Genomic DNA, 15,902 nt, shown 5'->3' with positions numbered 1-15,902 from the left:
TCTCATATAAAAAAAAATATATATATATATATATATATCTCATGATCCGCTGCTCGGATCTTAACCAGATTAGTATGGGACCACCAGAATTATCGAAATCGGTTGACGTGGTCCAAAGTTATGCGGTAAATACATAAAAAAAAAAAAAATATCCCGACGAACTGATAACCTCCTCCTTTTTTGGAAGTCGGTTAATAAGAGAAGAGATTATCGGTTGTGAAAAAGTAGTTAGTAAAATTTTAAAGTAAAATATGTCTCATAGTTTTATTGTTTGCAGATTTCTGTAGGGTACTATTTTTATTCGATGAAAAAATATTTATTTTTCAACGATATGTATCGGAAATACTTCAAAGCCACGATTTCAAAAAAAAAAAAAACAACAACTGGTCTATGGCTAAAAAAAAGAAAATTGTTGCACGACCCTAATGTATATGCATGCGTATGTATGTATAAATTCCTATGCAACGTACGCGTTATTTAGTAATCATAAATGTTTTTTTGTTTGTGTTGTCAAAATTTAAATTTATCGTCTATTCAACTTTTCCTTTATGGATGTCTTGATTTGTGGGTAGCGGTATGGAAAAATAATAAAATTATTTTTAACTCCAAACATCTGTTGCTATAAACTAGCAGAATTAAAAAAAAAAAAACAAAAAAGTTGTTTTAGCTAATATGTAATCATGAATGAATATATTTTTTTTCATTTTATGCTAATTAGAATATTGGCTGTTTGCTACGTGTGCACATACATACATACATATATATATATTTATGTACATATAAAAATATATACTTAATCCCAGCTTTTGTTTGTTTTCGCCCAAAAAAAAGTGTAATCTTATAAGCTGACTACGCATTAATATAATAAACATTTTCGTTAACTTCCACATAGACAAATAATTATGCCGATATTTCATCGCATTTATTTAAGTAAATTCAAGGTAACTGGAAAATATGAAAATTATATAAATATACTTAGTTAGCTACTTTTTCACTTCCTTTTTTTTGATACTCATGTATGTATGTATGTAAATCTCTATTGAAAAAAATTAAGCGTAGGTTTTCTAATTGTCAGTTATGGGCGCCAGTTGGAGGGCTGACTTATTACCTATTTTGACTACGACGACACACCCACATGCAATACGATTTGTTGCAAACAAAAAAAAAAAAAAAAAAAAAAACACCGTAAAAATACATACATACATACCTACTACTTGTATACATATGTATGGACGTTGCGGTTTACGACTGAATATGCAGCTTTGATTTTGCCGCAGATGTGGCCAATTATTTATTACGGCTAACTTTGGGGCGGAAAGATGTTGGGGTTGTAATTTGATATGTATAATTTTTGTATACACCACATCTGTTTACATATATATGTATGTATACACACATTACATTGGATTTGAGAACTTCTGAAGGTCGAATGTTTCTGTAAATTGTGGGCGCGTATTTCGCTTTGGATATTTTTTCGTTTTTGAATGGAAAAAAAATTACTTGCTTTTTTTTGTGATTTACCAAGTTTGTTGATTTGTTTATAATTTATTTGATTAAATAATGGTTTTTTAAATCTTACATGATTAATTATTTCATAGTATGTTGACACAAAAATAATACATACAATCGGTGTTTTCCGCTTTGTTTCTATGCAATTGAAAGAAGAAATAATTTTTTTCATCATAAAATTAAACAAAAAAAAAAACATTGAGGTATAGTTTTACTGCCATGACGGAAAGAAAACACAAGCAGACCTAAAAATGATTATTCTGGATTTCCACTAGGCATTAAATGGCAGAAATTTGAATGACAAACTTGGCCATCAAAAAATATTCTTGTCGTTACTTAAAACAAAAAAATAGTTATTAAATTCATTTCCACATGGAATTTTTTAAATGCTTCCAATTTTTTGGCATTTTTGTCATTTAAATGCCTAGTGGAAATTCGGCATAAGGTACCTTTTGGGAGAAAATACTTAAAAGGCAGAATTTCTACTAGGCATTTGAATGACAAAAAATGTATGCCATTAAAAACAATGCCATGTGGAAATGAACTTAATGACTATTTTTTTAATGTAATGACACGACTTTTTTTTAATGCCCGACTTTGTCATTTGTCATATTTGCCATTTAATGTCTAGTGGAAATCCAGGATAATAGTGAAACATGATTTTTTTCATGATATATTTAATGGCAAAAATCAAATATATGCCTGATATTTTTGGTAAAAAATATATAAATATACAAAATATGTATTTAGTGCTTGTAAGTGTTTGCCCGATCTTCTGTGTGCTTGATATAACTACACACTTTGAATTTTGCGCTGACACCAAGCATAAAATAGGTTTTAAGAGGGTTGGGGGCTATGAGAAAATACTTTTTTTTTAATATTCCTCGACCGTAGGATCTACCAGCTTGAAGTCAGCACTTCTAACTACTCTTCAACGGCGGCCATTTTTAGACAATGATAAATAGTGACACGATTCCTGATTTATTTTAAAAACATTTCGAACTTTTTTCATATGTAAGCTATCGCTTACACTGGTGGCAAAAATAATAGACTCATCTTATTTTGACTAGTTTCGGATGTATAGTATTTCCTTGGTTTATTTAATGTTAATTTTTTTTTTTTTTTATAAAAGTCTAACTAGTTATGCAACAAACACCATTCAAATTCACATTTCAAACTTTATATACAAATTATAAATTTAGAATTTTTTTGAATATGCAGTTGTAGCCCATTAAATTTTAGTATAATAAAGTGAAAGTTTTAAGCGATTGCAAAACTGGCGTTTTTAATTTTCCTTGAAGACGGTTTTGTTAATTTTCCTCGATAAGAAAAAATTGCAAAAAGCCTTCAGCATAAAAAATATTAAAAATTAACGCAATTTTACAGTAGCTCAAAACTTGAATTATACTAAAACTTAATGGGCTACAAAATGCATACTCAAAAAATTTTGAAAAAAATGTAAATTTGTAATGTACTTATTTTAGTCAACTTCGGTGTAAAAAAAAAATCATAACTCAAATTATTGTAGAGTGCAACCCATAATACTATACTTAAATGTTGCGCAATACTCAGAGCTACCATTGTGATTTTTTTTTAATTTTCTTGAGATGGCATATTTTTAAAAACTATTTTTTTTTTTTATAAAAAAATTTTTATGTGCAAAATTTTTCAAGAAAAAAATCAAAAAAAATACTTTTTTTCATAGAGAATTTTGATGTGTGTTTGTGTAATTTTTTTCAAATTTTTTCCTCGCCCCTTTCTCGAGGTATTTTGAAAACTATTAAATCGATTGTTTTTTGTTTTTGTGCTGTAAAGCTCTAAACCTTTGTTTAACCGATTAAACATACAAAATGTGACATTTGTGACATCTCTTGTGAATACTCTATATGCATTAAACCTTTTTCTATATTTTTAGCAAATATAATTATCTTCAATATATACGCCGGATATGTGCAAAAATTAAAAATATATATGTATACATATGTATATATTTTTCCATTTATACGTATTGTATATGCACCTTCAGCGTCAGTCAAAATGGCATCTGTTTAATGTGTATATCAAACTCAAGCGGCCACAAAAGGAAATCCATAAGATATATTTTTAATTCTAAGTACATACGTACATATATACGACCATACACAAACGCACTACCAGATTTTGAAATGTAAACCAAATGCAAAAACATTTCTGAAACTCACCAGGCACGCGAATATAAACAAATTCGGCCAATGAAATTCGTCGACGTTGAGATTTGTTGTTGTTGTTATTCAACGCGAAACGTTGCAAGCGCAAAATGTTTCGAAAGCAAAAATTTCCGACAGAATTTTTTTTCTAATTTTTACCGGACGACGGAGAAATGGTCCACTTGAACTTTTCTAACTACAAAGTCACAACTGGGTATGTACAGGGTGGTGGCGGGATTTTTGGAGTGTAAGTAGACAAAAAATATTTGCCATATGCTGCCACAATGCCACAAACACTGAACAATTGGGTAGACCGCGTATGCGATTATTTTTTATTTTCTTTTTTTATAAACGACTGTTATTTGAGATATAAATAGCAGCAAAAAATTGAATTTTGCCGGCGTTAAAACAGACAATTTACAGGCAAAGTGTAATGGCACAGCGGAAAATAACTTTTATTGGCCGTGTTGGCCTGGGCTCATAAATAAAAAAAGCGAATGCACAGATTTGTTTTTAATCGCATATATTTGCACCACACGTTTGTTTGTACAGTTGTTTGTTTTTTATGTCGTATGTGTGTATATATTCGCTTGTTTGACTTTGGTTGATTACCTATAGCGGCTTAATTTATTTCTTATCATCTAAATTACGATCGTCGTTAAATATTTACGTATACTTTCCGTTTTATAGGCCACTAACTTTTTTGTTTACCTTTTTCGTAGACAAATTTTTTGATTTCTTTGTTCTTGCTATTTTGTTGCATTGCGACTTTTTTTCGTTACTCATTCGCCATGTCGCTCTTATTGCGTTACAAAAAAAAAAAAAAAAAAAAAAAAAAAAAATTATTTTTTTTTAAATTTAAAATAAAAAAAATAATATAATTTTTTAAAAAAAAAAAAAAAAAAAAAAAATTTGAGAAATTTGCTTTTACCAAATTCGAAATTGCTAAGTTCATACGCGTTTGTCGGCACAATAAAAATTAAATAATCTTCAATAATAAAAGGCGTTGCTGCTTTTATAGCTAAAAATTAGCATAAAATGCAATCACAAAAAAAATTGCTTTTTTCTTTAATTTTATTAAATTTATCTTGCCGTCGCGAATAAATTTTCGAAAATCTTTTAGTCTACTTCTGTTTGTTGCATAAAATTAAATTTATTTATTTTTTTTTGTATTTTGTTTTTGCGAAAACATGCTGCGCGCGCAGCCAAATCGAATTGCCGCGTCGACGAACTGCTCCGTTTCGCTTTTAAATGCGCACTGCTCCAGTCAGTGTGGCGTCTAAGTGCTCCAACTGCTCGTTGACGAGCGCCAAACTTTTCAGTGCTCCCCAATACTTTTTTCTTGATTTTAGCGAATGCTTTGCGCCGAGCATTCAACTAGTAGCGCTCGCTTGACGATCGCAGTGCACATACCCGCTCACTGAGCGCCGCTAACTTGGAGCTCGAATGCAGTCTGCCGCGCGCGCTTTTTCTTAAAATATTTTCAACACGCTTTTGTTTTTGTTATCATTTATAGCTAGGTACATAAATGTGGTGTTAATGCGATATTTTTTTTTTCTGTGAATAGATTTAGACTTGGCGCCCTGTTTTGGCATCGAAAATTTTCAAAATTGAGGCGTGAAAACTGTATTGCCGCTAGCGATTTGAGTACCCCGTGGTGTCTTTTTATTTTGTTGACGCTATTGTGTTTGGCTGTGTGCTGAAATAAATCAAGCTCTCGAAGGTAAATCTTCACATTTCTGCCTTCTCAACTGAAGTTTAAACCTACTTCATCCATGGAGTAAAAATGGCAGAGAAAGTAAGCCTCCTTGGAGTGAAGAAGCTTTGGACGACGGTATCGAGCAATCTTTGGCGTAAGAGATTATTTTAACACCCTCTGGTAGTACTAAGTAACTCAGCACTAAGCGGAGCTATCGAGTTAGCCTGCTCAGTCTGCCTCAGTCTGCCTCAGTCTCCCTCAGGTGCCATTCAAAGGCTCTACAGCGTTCATCAGCTCAGAAGTGCTCTTCAGCTCTAAACAGAGGCATGTATTTTACTCTGGCGCGACCACATACAATCTATATCAAGCTCTAAAGCGCTTCTCTTGCGATATATCTTTTGCTCGTGACTGGTATGTGTTCGTCGTTATGAAGGCGCCAACTCTGTCTTAAAGCCACGAATTTTGAGAAACTAGGTGAAAATGAGTTTATTTTGCCGAAAGAGGTCTGTTTTCATAGTTCTCTAAATTAAAGAAACTCGCAGACCCTCTTCTATGTTTGTTCGAAAAAGAATGAGTTTTCTTAAACACCCGTTTGGTACCGAACATTTTTGAGTACTCCATGTATCGCACAGCAATCCTCGAATACTTATGGCATAGACAGACGGCAGCATTAATCCGGATTAACGAAGCAGTTGATTTGAGCACTATTGTTCCCTGACAGACGGCAGCAATGCAGATTAAGCGGACTGCGAGGTCGTGCGCTCGTATCTCACGGCTACCAAATTTTTTTTTTTGATTGTTATTTTTATATTTTTATTGAATTGCAGTTAGTGTGGACTTTTTAATAAAAATTAAACCATAAAATATTTAATTCATTTCAAATAACAATAGAAAATAAAATAAAAAAAAGTAAAATAAAATATATTTGTTAATGACTTTGAAAATGGTCGAAACGGTAATCGAATATTGGCTCAACTGAATTGTAGTTCACTGCTCTCACCTCCCGGCTATCGCGGGTGCTAAGCCCCTTTGCTTTATTTGCTTCGTTTATTTTTTAATCACAAATTGTCATCGAAAATGCCCCTGATGCGCATTAAATTTGGAAATTAACTCTAGAACTTGATTCGGATCAACTAAAGTTAATTCACGAGATAAATCCGAATTAACGAGTTGATCCAGATCAACGCTGTCGTCTGTCTATGCTTTTAGATTCTGAGCGTTTTCTTCTAAGTCGAGTACATAAAAATAAGTATTTCGAAAAGATCAGCTATGGCATATGTTTTCAAATTAGATTTATAAGACTTGATTGTTCTTACATTGATTTCTAAAACAAAAAAAAAGTAATAATGAGTATGCAACACGGCCAATTGCAAATTATTCTACATAAAAAGTACAAGCCATGTCGGCATACGAAGCAATTAAAATATAACTTTGCATCTTTTTTTTCAAAAATATTTCCAATATTTTTAATTACATAAATTTGAGTTAATTTTTATTATTCACTTAATTGAGTACATGATTTAGATTAAAGATTCACACAATCTACAAAGTCCCACTCATTATCTACAAACCAATGCAAATTTTAATGGATTTTTGAACAAAGCACAAAGTTTAATTTGAAATCGAAAACAAATTCCAACAAAAAATATTTATTGGCTTAATTAAAGCAATGCCAAAAAAGTATTACGCTGAAAACAAAAAATAAATAAATAAAACTAAAAAAAAAATGTAAACAGACTCCAAATCCATCGATTGATTGAAAATATGGCTAAATTAATGGCTAACGCCTCCGTCGGTAAATTTGACAAAAAAAAAAATGTGTGGTAAAAACATACACATGAAAACAATACAACAAAAATATGAACAATTCAAATTCGTTCCAGACGCTGCAGGGGTCGGAAGTCCGCCAACGGTAATATTGGAAACATATTTCAATTCCTAATAAATATTAATAAATAATAATCAAAAAAAAGCACTCAAAATTGCCCAGAAAATATTTAAGAACAATTATATACATAATTATAAATGTATGTATGTAAGTGCATATATTCTTACTGGTACTCATATACTACATTAAGGTGTACCAACTTTACAAAAATTGTAGATTTAATTGGGACATACCCAAAAAGTTGAGGGGTAATGGAAAAAACTAAGATACATACATATATGTAAAAAAAAATTTGCCAGATTGGAAGAGGTTTGAAATTTGCGCCTTGAGTCAGAAGTTTGAAATGGCCCAACATTTTTATATTTTTGGTAGTTTCTTAAAGTTTATAAATTTTTTTAATTCCTGTCGACCTTTCCAAATCTTGCTTAATGAATTTATTTAAAATATAAATATTTTTAAAATATAAATATTTCCATAGAATATAATAAATATTTTGTTTGAAGTAAATAAAAGAAATATGGTTTTCATTTTATTTTTCCACTAAGTGCCGTTTTCTAAGTCGACAATGAAGGTAAAACAAACTGTGACCGCTTTTTTGTTTCACATATCATAGCTGCACCATTTAATCTACTGAATTGGAGGAACTGATGTCGAAACATACCGCTCCTATTTTATTAGCTACATTCCAATCGACCAATTTCTCTTAAACAGTTTCTGCTAAGTCTGTAAAGTAATCTAGTTTGGGAGCACCTAATACAGGGTTCGCCATTGAAATGAGAAATTATAAATCTATTTTCTCGATACCAGTAAATGTTGGGAGCATGTTCTTATCTAAGGCTTTTGGCTCATAATTAGTAGATTTTTTGGCTGCCTACAAATTAGGTCCACCTTAATATACATATATATATACATATTTATTAGGGCGATTTCTTAGACCATTCGGGTAGTGTATAGTACTCTGATGACAGAATTGCGAAATACAAAATGGCCAGTTCCATATGGTGGCTGCTATAAGAAAATTATGCAGAAGAAACATTTTTCGACTTTCATCATATGACGATAAAAATATAAAAGTTTTTCGATAAACTCGGGGCTAGACAATCTTTTTCTAACATCAGTTCCACGTATTAAAAAAAAATATTCAATTCCCTTTTTGAACAAAATCAGACGAAAATATCCCCAGCCTTTGTTCACAGCAAATAGTCCATATCAAAATTTGTTATTACATATATCTAGAATCAGAACCACCGTTTCATGTCCCCTTAATTTCTTGTCACGCGAAAAGTATGTACATACCTCGCTTCGAAAGTAAGCAAGATTTGCGAAATTTCTAATTTGAAATTTTTTTTATTAAAATTGAAATGTATGCAAAAAAAATTTTTTTTTATTTGTATGAATAAAATTCCAGGAAAACTAAAATACGCATACGTTTTTCTCCTTTAAGATATAAAAATGCAACGTTCTTTGGAAGATATTTTACGAAAGAAATAAGTCCAGAAACAGATCCCTCTTCCTACAAAACTCCCTATAGCACTAGAGCAAAATAAGACATTGCCAAGAAAAATTTGCTTAGAATTTCGCGTAAAATACGTCTATGCCATACCCGCATAGTTAACAAATTTCACCCGCCCTAATGTATGTACATATATACATACATATGTAAATACAATTGTATATATGTACATACTTGTAAAGTAGAAGTGATGGAAAGAATGTGATTTATCAAAAAGTCGTATTCTACACAAATCTCAAATTAAAAAGTAAGAGGAGGGCGTGAGTTTCAAGCGTGTTGTAGCGTTCCGTCCGTCTGTTTGTTTTTTTTTTTTTTTTGCTTAATTTTTTAAGTTTTTATCGCCAACTGCTTGAAGTCGTCTACCTAAATTTAGCCAATTGACTTTGAACTTGAAATGTGGAGTTCATTCACATGGTTATTGGTTTTTTTTTTAGCAAACAGAAACCTAATAAAAAATAGTAGCAAAAATACATACTTATGTACATATATATATGTACATATGTATGAGCATATGTTCATAACAAAAGCACAAATGCATGTAGACACACATTTTTCGATTGTTTTCTATATTTATTTGAAATGTATGCAGCACTTATGTACATATGTATGTTTGTATGTTTGTATGTATGTATGTACATTTATTTAATAAAAGCGAACAACATCTATAAAATTTGAAGCTCGAAATTAAGCGAAGGTAGAACGACTAAAAACCAATCGATTTGTTATAGATTTGCCAGGAATTAAGTGCCGAAGGCCTAGAGGGATGAGTGTTTTCCAAGGTTTATGATTTATGTAAATACAAAAAATATATATATAATCATCCTATTTTTAAACAGCGATCTCCAGTTGAAACTACTCGACACTGAAAATGGAACAACACCGAGACCAAAACCGGTTTTACTTTAAACCAACTTTTATCTGGGATGCCACCTTTTTGAACTAGCCACCCTCTACGGGTGCAACTAGGTCTATATAATTCCATGTCCACTTCTTAATAGATGATCTTCTAACCTAGCTTAAATGAAGGATTGCCGTTCCGATGTATTGTCTATTCTTGTTTCAACCTTCAAGACGAGTTATGAGGAGAGCAATTCTGACGGACTTCGAGTACAATTTCGTAATTTTGTAAACCACTCTTAGTTCAAACTTAATTTAATCTTAACCTATTTTGCTATTTTACATTTTTAATTGTGTGATTAATTGCATTTTTATAGCGTCGTCAAAATCAATCCCCGATCGTTCGCTTATGATCACCGAGTTGGGCTTTGACGAAAAGTGCCGCCTCAATTAAACTACATACATATCTGAAAAATGTGTTTGCAGAATGATGATTAATGTATGTACGAAATCGCATTTTTCATTTAAATCGCTAAAATGACATTGTTGTTGTTGTTTGTTGAATTTCGAACCAACTTTGTCCAGGCATTCATTGAACGATTTATCAATTTTGTATTGCGCTGAGCAACTGTTGTTTAATTGACACACTAATACCTTCGGCGGCCCACAATAGTTGACCCATATTTGCTGGGCACTTGTCCGTACAAATGTGTGTGCGAATGTACATACAGTGATTCAAACAAATGACCACGTTTTGACTGTTTTTTTTTTTTGTAAATATTCTCAATGTTTTTCGAGTTAAATTTTTTTTGGTATTTTTCTTTAAAAGTACCGTCCAAATCCACAGTTTCAAACTTTATACCACATTTAGGAAAATTCAACAAATTTTCCACTTTTCAATGAATTTTTGGGATTTTGTTTTGTGGCGTATTTCTTAAATATGGCAACAAAATTAAAAAAAAATTAACGCCAGTTTTTGTAAATTGCACCTGTTATATAAAAAAAAAATAAAAGTTTGTAAAAACTCCAAAAGCAGTCTCCAAAAAAAAAAGAAAATCTCAAAAATCAAAGCCGGTTGAAACTTGCACTTCATTAGACAAAAGTTGTATGTGCTATAAAACTGCATACCCAAAAAAAGTTTCTAAAGATTCAGATTAAAAAGTTGAATTATTGATAACAAATTTTTGAATTTTCCTAATTTTTTTTTATGGAGTTTGAAACTGTGATTTATATGGTTTGGGTCGGTATTTTCATAGAAAAATAACAACAACAAAAATGTAGCTCGCAAAACATAACGGTTATTTAAAAAACAAAATCAACACGTCGTCATTTGTTTGAGTCACTGTATGTATGTTTGTATGTATATATTCATGTATGCACACATTTGTATCACTTAACTACATAAAGCTAATCAAATAAATTTGTATTTTGCTAATAATTGAGTACTGAGTGCTCTACAGTGTACTCTAGATAAGGCAGGCGGCGGCTGGTGGATGCTGGTCTGGAGGGCGGTGACTGTGTTAATAACGCACGAATTTCAAATTGTGCTCAAACATACAAATGTACATAAATATATAAAAGTATGCATTAAGTACTGAACTGCAAAAATATGTACATACATATGCATCCACATACACCAAGCGTTTCGCATGTAAATACTTTTGCTCGCTGACTTTTCTATGTCAACTCGAAATCATCAATCACAATTTTATGTGCGTTGCCGTGGGCTAATTGCAACAATTGCTACTTGCAATTACAAAAAAAAAATCCAATATGTATAACAATAACAAAAACCTAATTTCACAGCGCAATTTATCATTCAACAGCTCAGTTAACTGACATTTTGTTCGAGTGTCAAGTTAATATGTAAATTCTAAGCAGAATTTTCGACATGAATACTATATGTATATAGATAGTTATGTACATATGTATGTATTTACTTCGATATGCAAAACTAGAAAAAAAAAAATATTTTTTATAAAACGTAATTGTTCGAAAACATTTGAGCTCACGATAGTTACAACAGTCACTGTAGGCATGCAAGCCAACCAGCGCTGCTGGAATGCTGTGCGTTATATCTCAGCGTTTGGCTAACTTTTATAAGCATTATGCCAAGCCAATAACATAAAAAATAAAAGTAAAGAAAAAAAAAATTTTGCTTCGTCGATCCTGCCAGGAGTCGAACCTGGAATCTTCTGATCCGTAGTCAGACGCGTTATCCATTGCGCCACAGGACCGTGTGACAAGCGCATGCACGAGTGCTAACTTAAGGTTAGCGTGGTGGTTAGGGCAGTATGCGTGTTATGTTCGTTCTATGTTTAGCATTGAGTGCTAAACTGTAATAAATTTTAAGATGACATTTTTATGTTTGAATTATTTTAATTTTTTCTTCGCTCTTTTGTTGATATGTTTGGAATGTTTTAACGAAAAACATTCTTAATAGCTCAGTTATGCATACTTAACGTTGCATAAGAGTTGTACAAATAGGTACAAATAATAAAATTGTACATTATAAATATTAAAAAAAAAAACAAATTTTTTAGGGGTCTTTCCGAAATCAAATCAACAATTTTTAGAATTTTGTCTGTCTGTATGTATGTTTGTATGCGCATCACTCGAAAACGAATGCATTGAATTGAATGTAGTTTTCACCGATGTATTGGTAGAGGTCCAACTTAAAATATAGAAAGAAAACAAAATTTAGAGTTGCCACCTGTAGTAAAATTGCAGTTAAGTAAAATGATAAAATTAAGGTACTATTGGAATGCGGATGTCAAAAGAAAGAAATTTAAGAAAGCTTATAGCCGAAAATATTTTTATAGAAGCTTGCTACCTGCTTGAAAATGTTAATTTAATTTAATTGACAAGATAAATTAAATATTGCAATATGGGTATAAAACTAAAGAAGTTTAGGAAATTTTACTGCCGAAAATATTGTTGAAGCGGGTTGCCACCTATTTGAAAAACTGAATTCAGTTAAACTGACGAGAAAGATATTGAATTAGTTCATCTTTGAAGAAATTGCGCGATATGCAGACTCGAGTTATAAGACGATAAATTTAATTCCTATGAGAAAGTCAATATTTTACCTACATACTTTCTAAGTACCTTCGAAAACACATTTGTCTGAAAATCTCACTTCATAAAGCTCTTTAAATCTATAATATTTTTTAGGAATCAGGCCATTCGGGTTTTGGAGGGGAATAACAATACAAAAATACGTTTAAGGCGCTGTGAAGTAAGCCGGGCATTTGCTAGTTAGGTAATAAATGGAAAAAAAATGATCCGACACATCATCGAATGTACTACAGTAGCAGAAATTGTCATTCATTTTTACTCTAAAATGCCAATTTTTTTTAACTGGTTTGACATTTTCTAGTCCAAAATAAACAAATAGACTGCAAACTACTAAAAACTTATATGGCAGGGCTGAAACCCTATTTTGAACCGAACCGCAACTTTTTTTCGGGCTTCGAACTAAACCACTAACCAAAACCGAACAGAAAACCACTGCAAAAAATTGTTTGAAATGAAGATCCACTTAAGTATTTTTCAAGTTTTGTATCATGAGTTTAATTTTCCCCGAACCGGTTCACTTTTCACTTTTGGTTTCCATTTATTTACTATAGGCGGAATAAAAATATTCGGGTGTTTTTTTTTTATTGAAGTAATCTGGGTCGGTTTCGCTGGGATAGCTCCAATGTTTTCTGTACGAGTTCGAAAAGAACACTCGATTAAAATTGAAATTTTACATGTAAAACGAAAAACAACATAACTCGTATCCGACTTTGTGCAAGGGGCTAACAAATGCAATTATGGCACTATTTTGATTGTTCATGGAGGGAATGGGAAAAATATTTGTTCAAAATAAATAAACCGACAAACGCAAACGCAAATTTAATAGAAATACAACAAAATTTATGTTCGAAATTGTCAAGCAAAAGTTTGTTGCTCTAATTCATGCCGCTTATTTTTTTGAGTGAAAGCATTTTTTTTATGTATGTAAACAAATTCATCTGCCTTTTTATTTGAAACCAATTGTAAAAATCCCCTTGCAAACCTAAAGTCTAATCGGCCTCCTTCTTCTTTCTTAGAGATGTAGCTATTAGTCTATAATCTGACAATCTCGTTCCACAGCTGATATATGAATATGAATAATATGAATTTCTAAAAAAAAAATCAAAACTTTTCTATTCCGTTTGCGGCCCGCTGACTTTTTCAATGTCCATTAAGCAATTACATACGACACACCCACAATAGTTAGGAACTACCACAAATCTACATTTATCAAAATGCGATTTGGAACATGCATTTGCGACATTGACATAATTTTTCACAAACAAATTACAATACTCCTCTAATGCTAATGCTGGCTGGTTTAAGTGCCTACTTGCTGCTAAGAAATATGAATATTACGAGTACAAATGTAAATCGGGTTAGAGTCATTCATCATTTTCGTTACATGCTTTTTTATGTAGTAAATGTTTAAATGTTTTTAAAAATGTTCTGCTCATGCTTATTCCTTGTAATTAATGTATTTTTCAAATCAAAGTGTTCATGGTTATTTTAATATATTTTTCGCCTTATCTGAAACTTTTTTAGAGCGTTGAAACATAAAATTTTTATTATTTTTTGTTTTGGCTTTTTGCTTTATTAAGTTAGATTGCTGCTCTAATCGCCTTTGACAGGCGTAACTGACGCTTGTCGCCTGCCTGCTCCACTTGCTCTGCTGGCGGAATTCAATTGTACGATCGTTTTGTTGAAATGCCACCAACGAAGCGAATTGCAGAAAGCGTAGAACATGCATAAAAGTGTAGAGTTTTTTTTTTTTTTTGTGAGTTGACAATCTGGTGAGTCGAAGTGTGTTAAAGTTCCTTACACACTGCCACACAGGAGGTGGCGCACAGTGGGAAAAAATATATCGCTTTGGATAAAAGTCTGCTGACTACGCCAATCTTAATTTATTATATTATATTTTTTATTTTTTAATTTTTTAATACTCAGAAGGAGTTTTACTATAACATGCGACTGTGTTAAATTTGAATTTTTATAACACAGTAGATAACCTAGAAAATTCAAGTCAATATGACAGAGGAATTGGAAACGGCGTGATCCTCAAGTCTTGAGCCTATTCTTCTGTCAAATTGGCTTCAGTTTTGTATGTTGAAGCGTATTCTGGTTTTCGTACGAATCGAAAGTCAGGAAACTTTCCTATTATTTACTACAGAAAAATTTCAAATTTTCGATTTGTACGAAAACCAGAATTCGTCTCATTATAAAAATTCCAACTTATCGCAGTGACATTTTATGATGAGTATTGAAAAAAATAAATAAATAATAATGTTATTGATTAAAATGCGAGTAGTTAGCGGATTAGTGTCCAAAACGATATATTTCTTCCCACTGTGCGGCGCTAAGAAAATTGCACCAGCAAATTCAATCTTAACAATTGAGCTACGATTGTATGATTTGAATATATGTACACCCATGGCCAAAATAATAGAAACGCCTTATTTTCACCGGTTTTGGCTATATTTCTTTTTTATTTACACAAAAGCCATATAAATTCCTATTTCAAACATTGTGCAAAAATTATAAAAATTCTGCAAAGTTTTGTCTAAATTTTCAACTTTTTATTCAGATTTTAAAAAATATGATTGAGTATGCAGTTTTATAGCCAATTTTAGTACCATAAAGTTTTAAGTTGTTAAAGAATCACGTTGATTTTTGACGATTTCTTTTCTCCACATTTTCTGCCAGATTTTCGATTTTTTTTTCTTTTGTATGGAAAAAATGCCAAACTGGTTTAACCAAAAAAAAAATATCAAAGCGATTCTTTAGCAACTTAAAACTTACATTTTATGATACTTAAATTTTATGGCCAACTGCACACTCAATAAATTTTTTTAAAATATGATTAAAAACTTGAGCATTTAGATGCAACTTTACAGAATTTTTATAATTTTTGCACAATGCTTGAAATATGAATTTATATGGTTTTTATTAGACATTTAGCTGCAATTTTATTAAAAAAAAAAAAATAAATATTAAATAAACAGAAGATATATAACCAAAAGTGGTCAAAATAGGCGTTTGTATTATTTTGGCCATGGGTGTACTTTAGCTGCAACTGGAGTAATAAATATAAATTTAAATATTTATTAATGATATGAGCGCCGGCTTAAACAGTAAACTAAATCGATTTGTCTTCTTAAGTGATTCTTGGCGCATTAAAAAATGATTAAAGCCAGCCAAAAATAGATATCCTTC

General features: G+C 31.4%; 1 non-coding gene across 1 annotated transcript; it reads right to left on the bottom strand.

The window, feature by feature from the left end:
* Window positions 1-11,796: 11,796 nt before the first annotated feature.
* Window positions 11,797-11,869, bottom strand: Trnar-acg. Its single transcript has one exon. It is a non-coding gene; the product is annotated as a tRNA-Arg (tRNA).
* Between the last annotated feature and the right edge of the window lie 4,033 nt (window positions 11,870-15,902).

Source organism: Rhagoletis pomonella, unplaced genomic scaffold, assembly GCF_013731165.1.
Source record: "Rhagoletis pomonella isolate Grant_MI unplaced genomic scaffold, Rhpom_1.0 Rhpom_scaffold_01693, whole genome shotgun sequence".
Taxonomy (NCBI): domain Eukaryota; kingdom Metazoa; phylum Arthropoda; class Insecta; order Diptera; family Tephritidae; genus Rhagoletis; species Rhagoletis pomonella.
The sequence above is the reverse complement of the archived record's forward strand: the minus strand, read 5'-3'. Positions and strand labels throughout refer to the sequence as shown.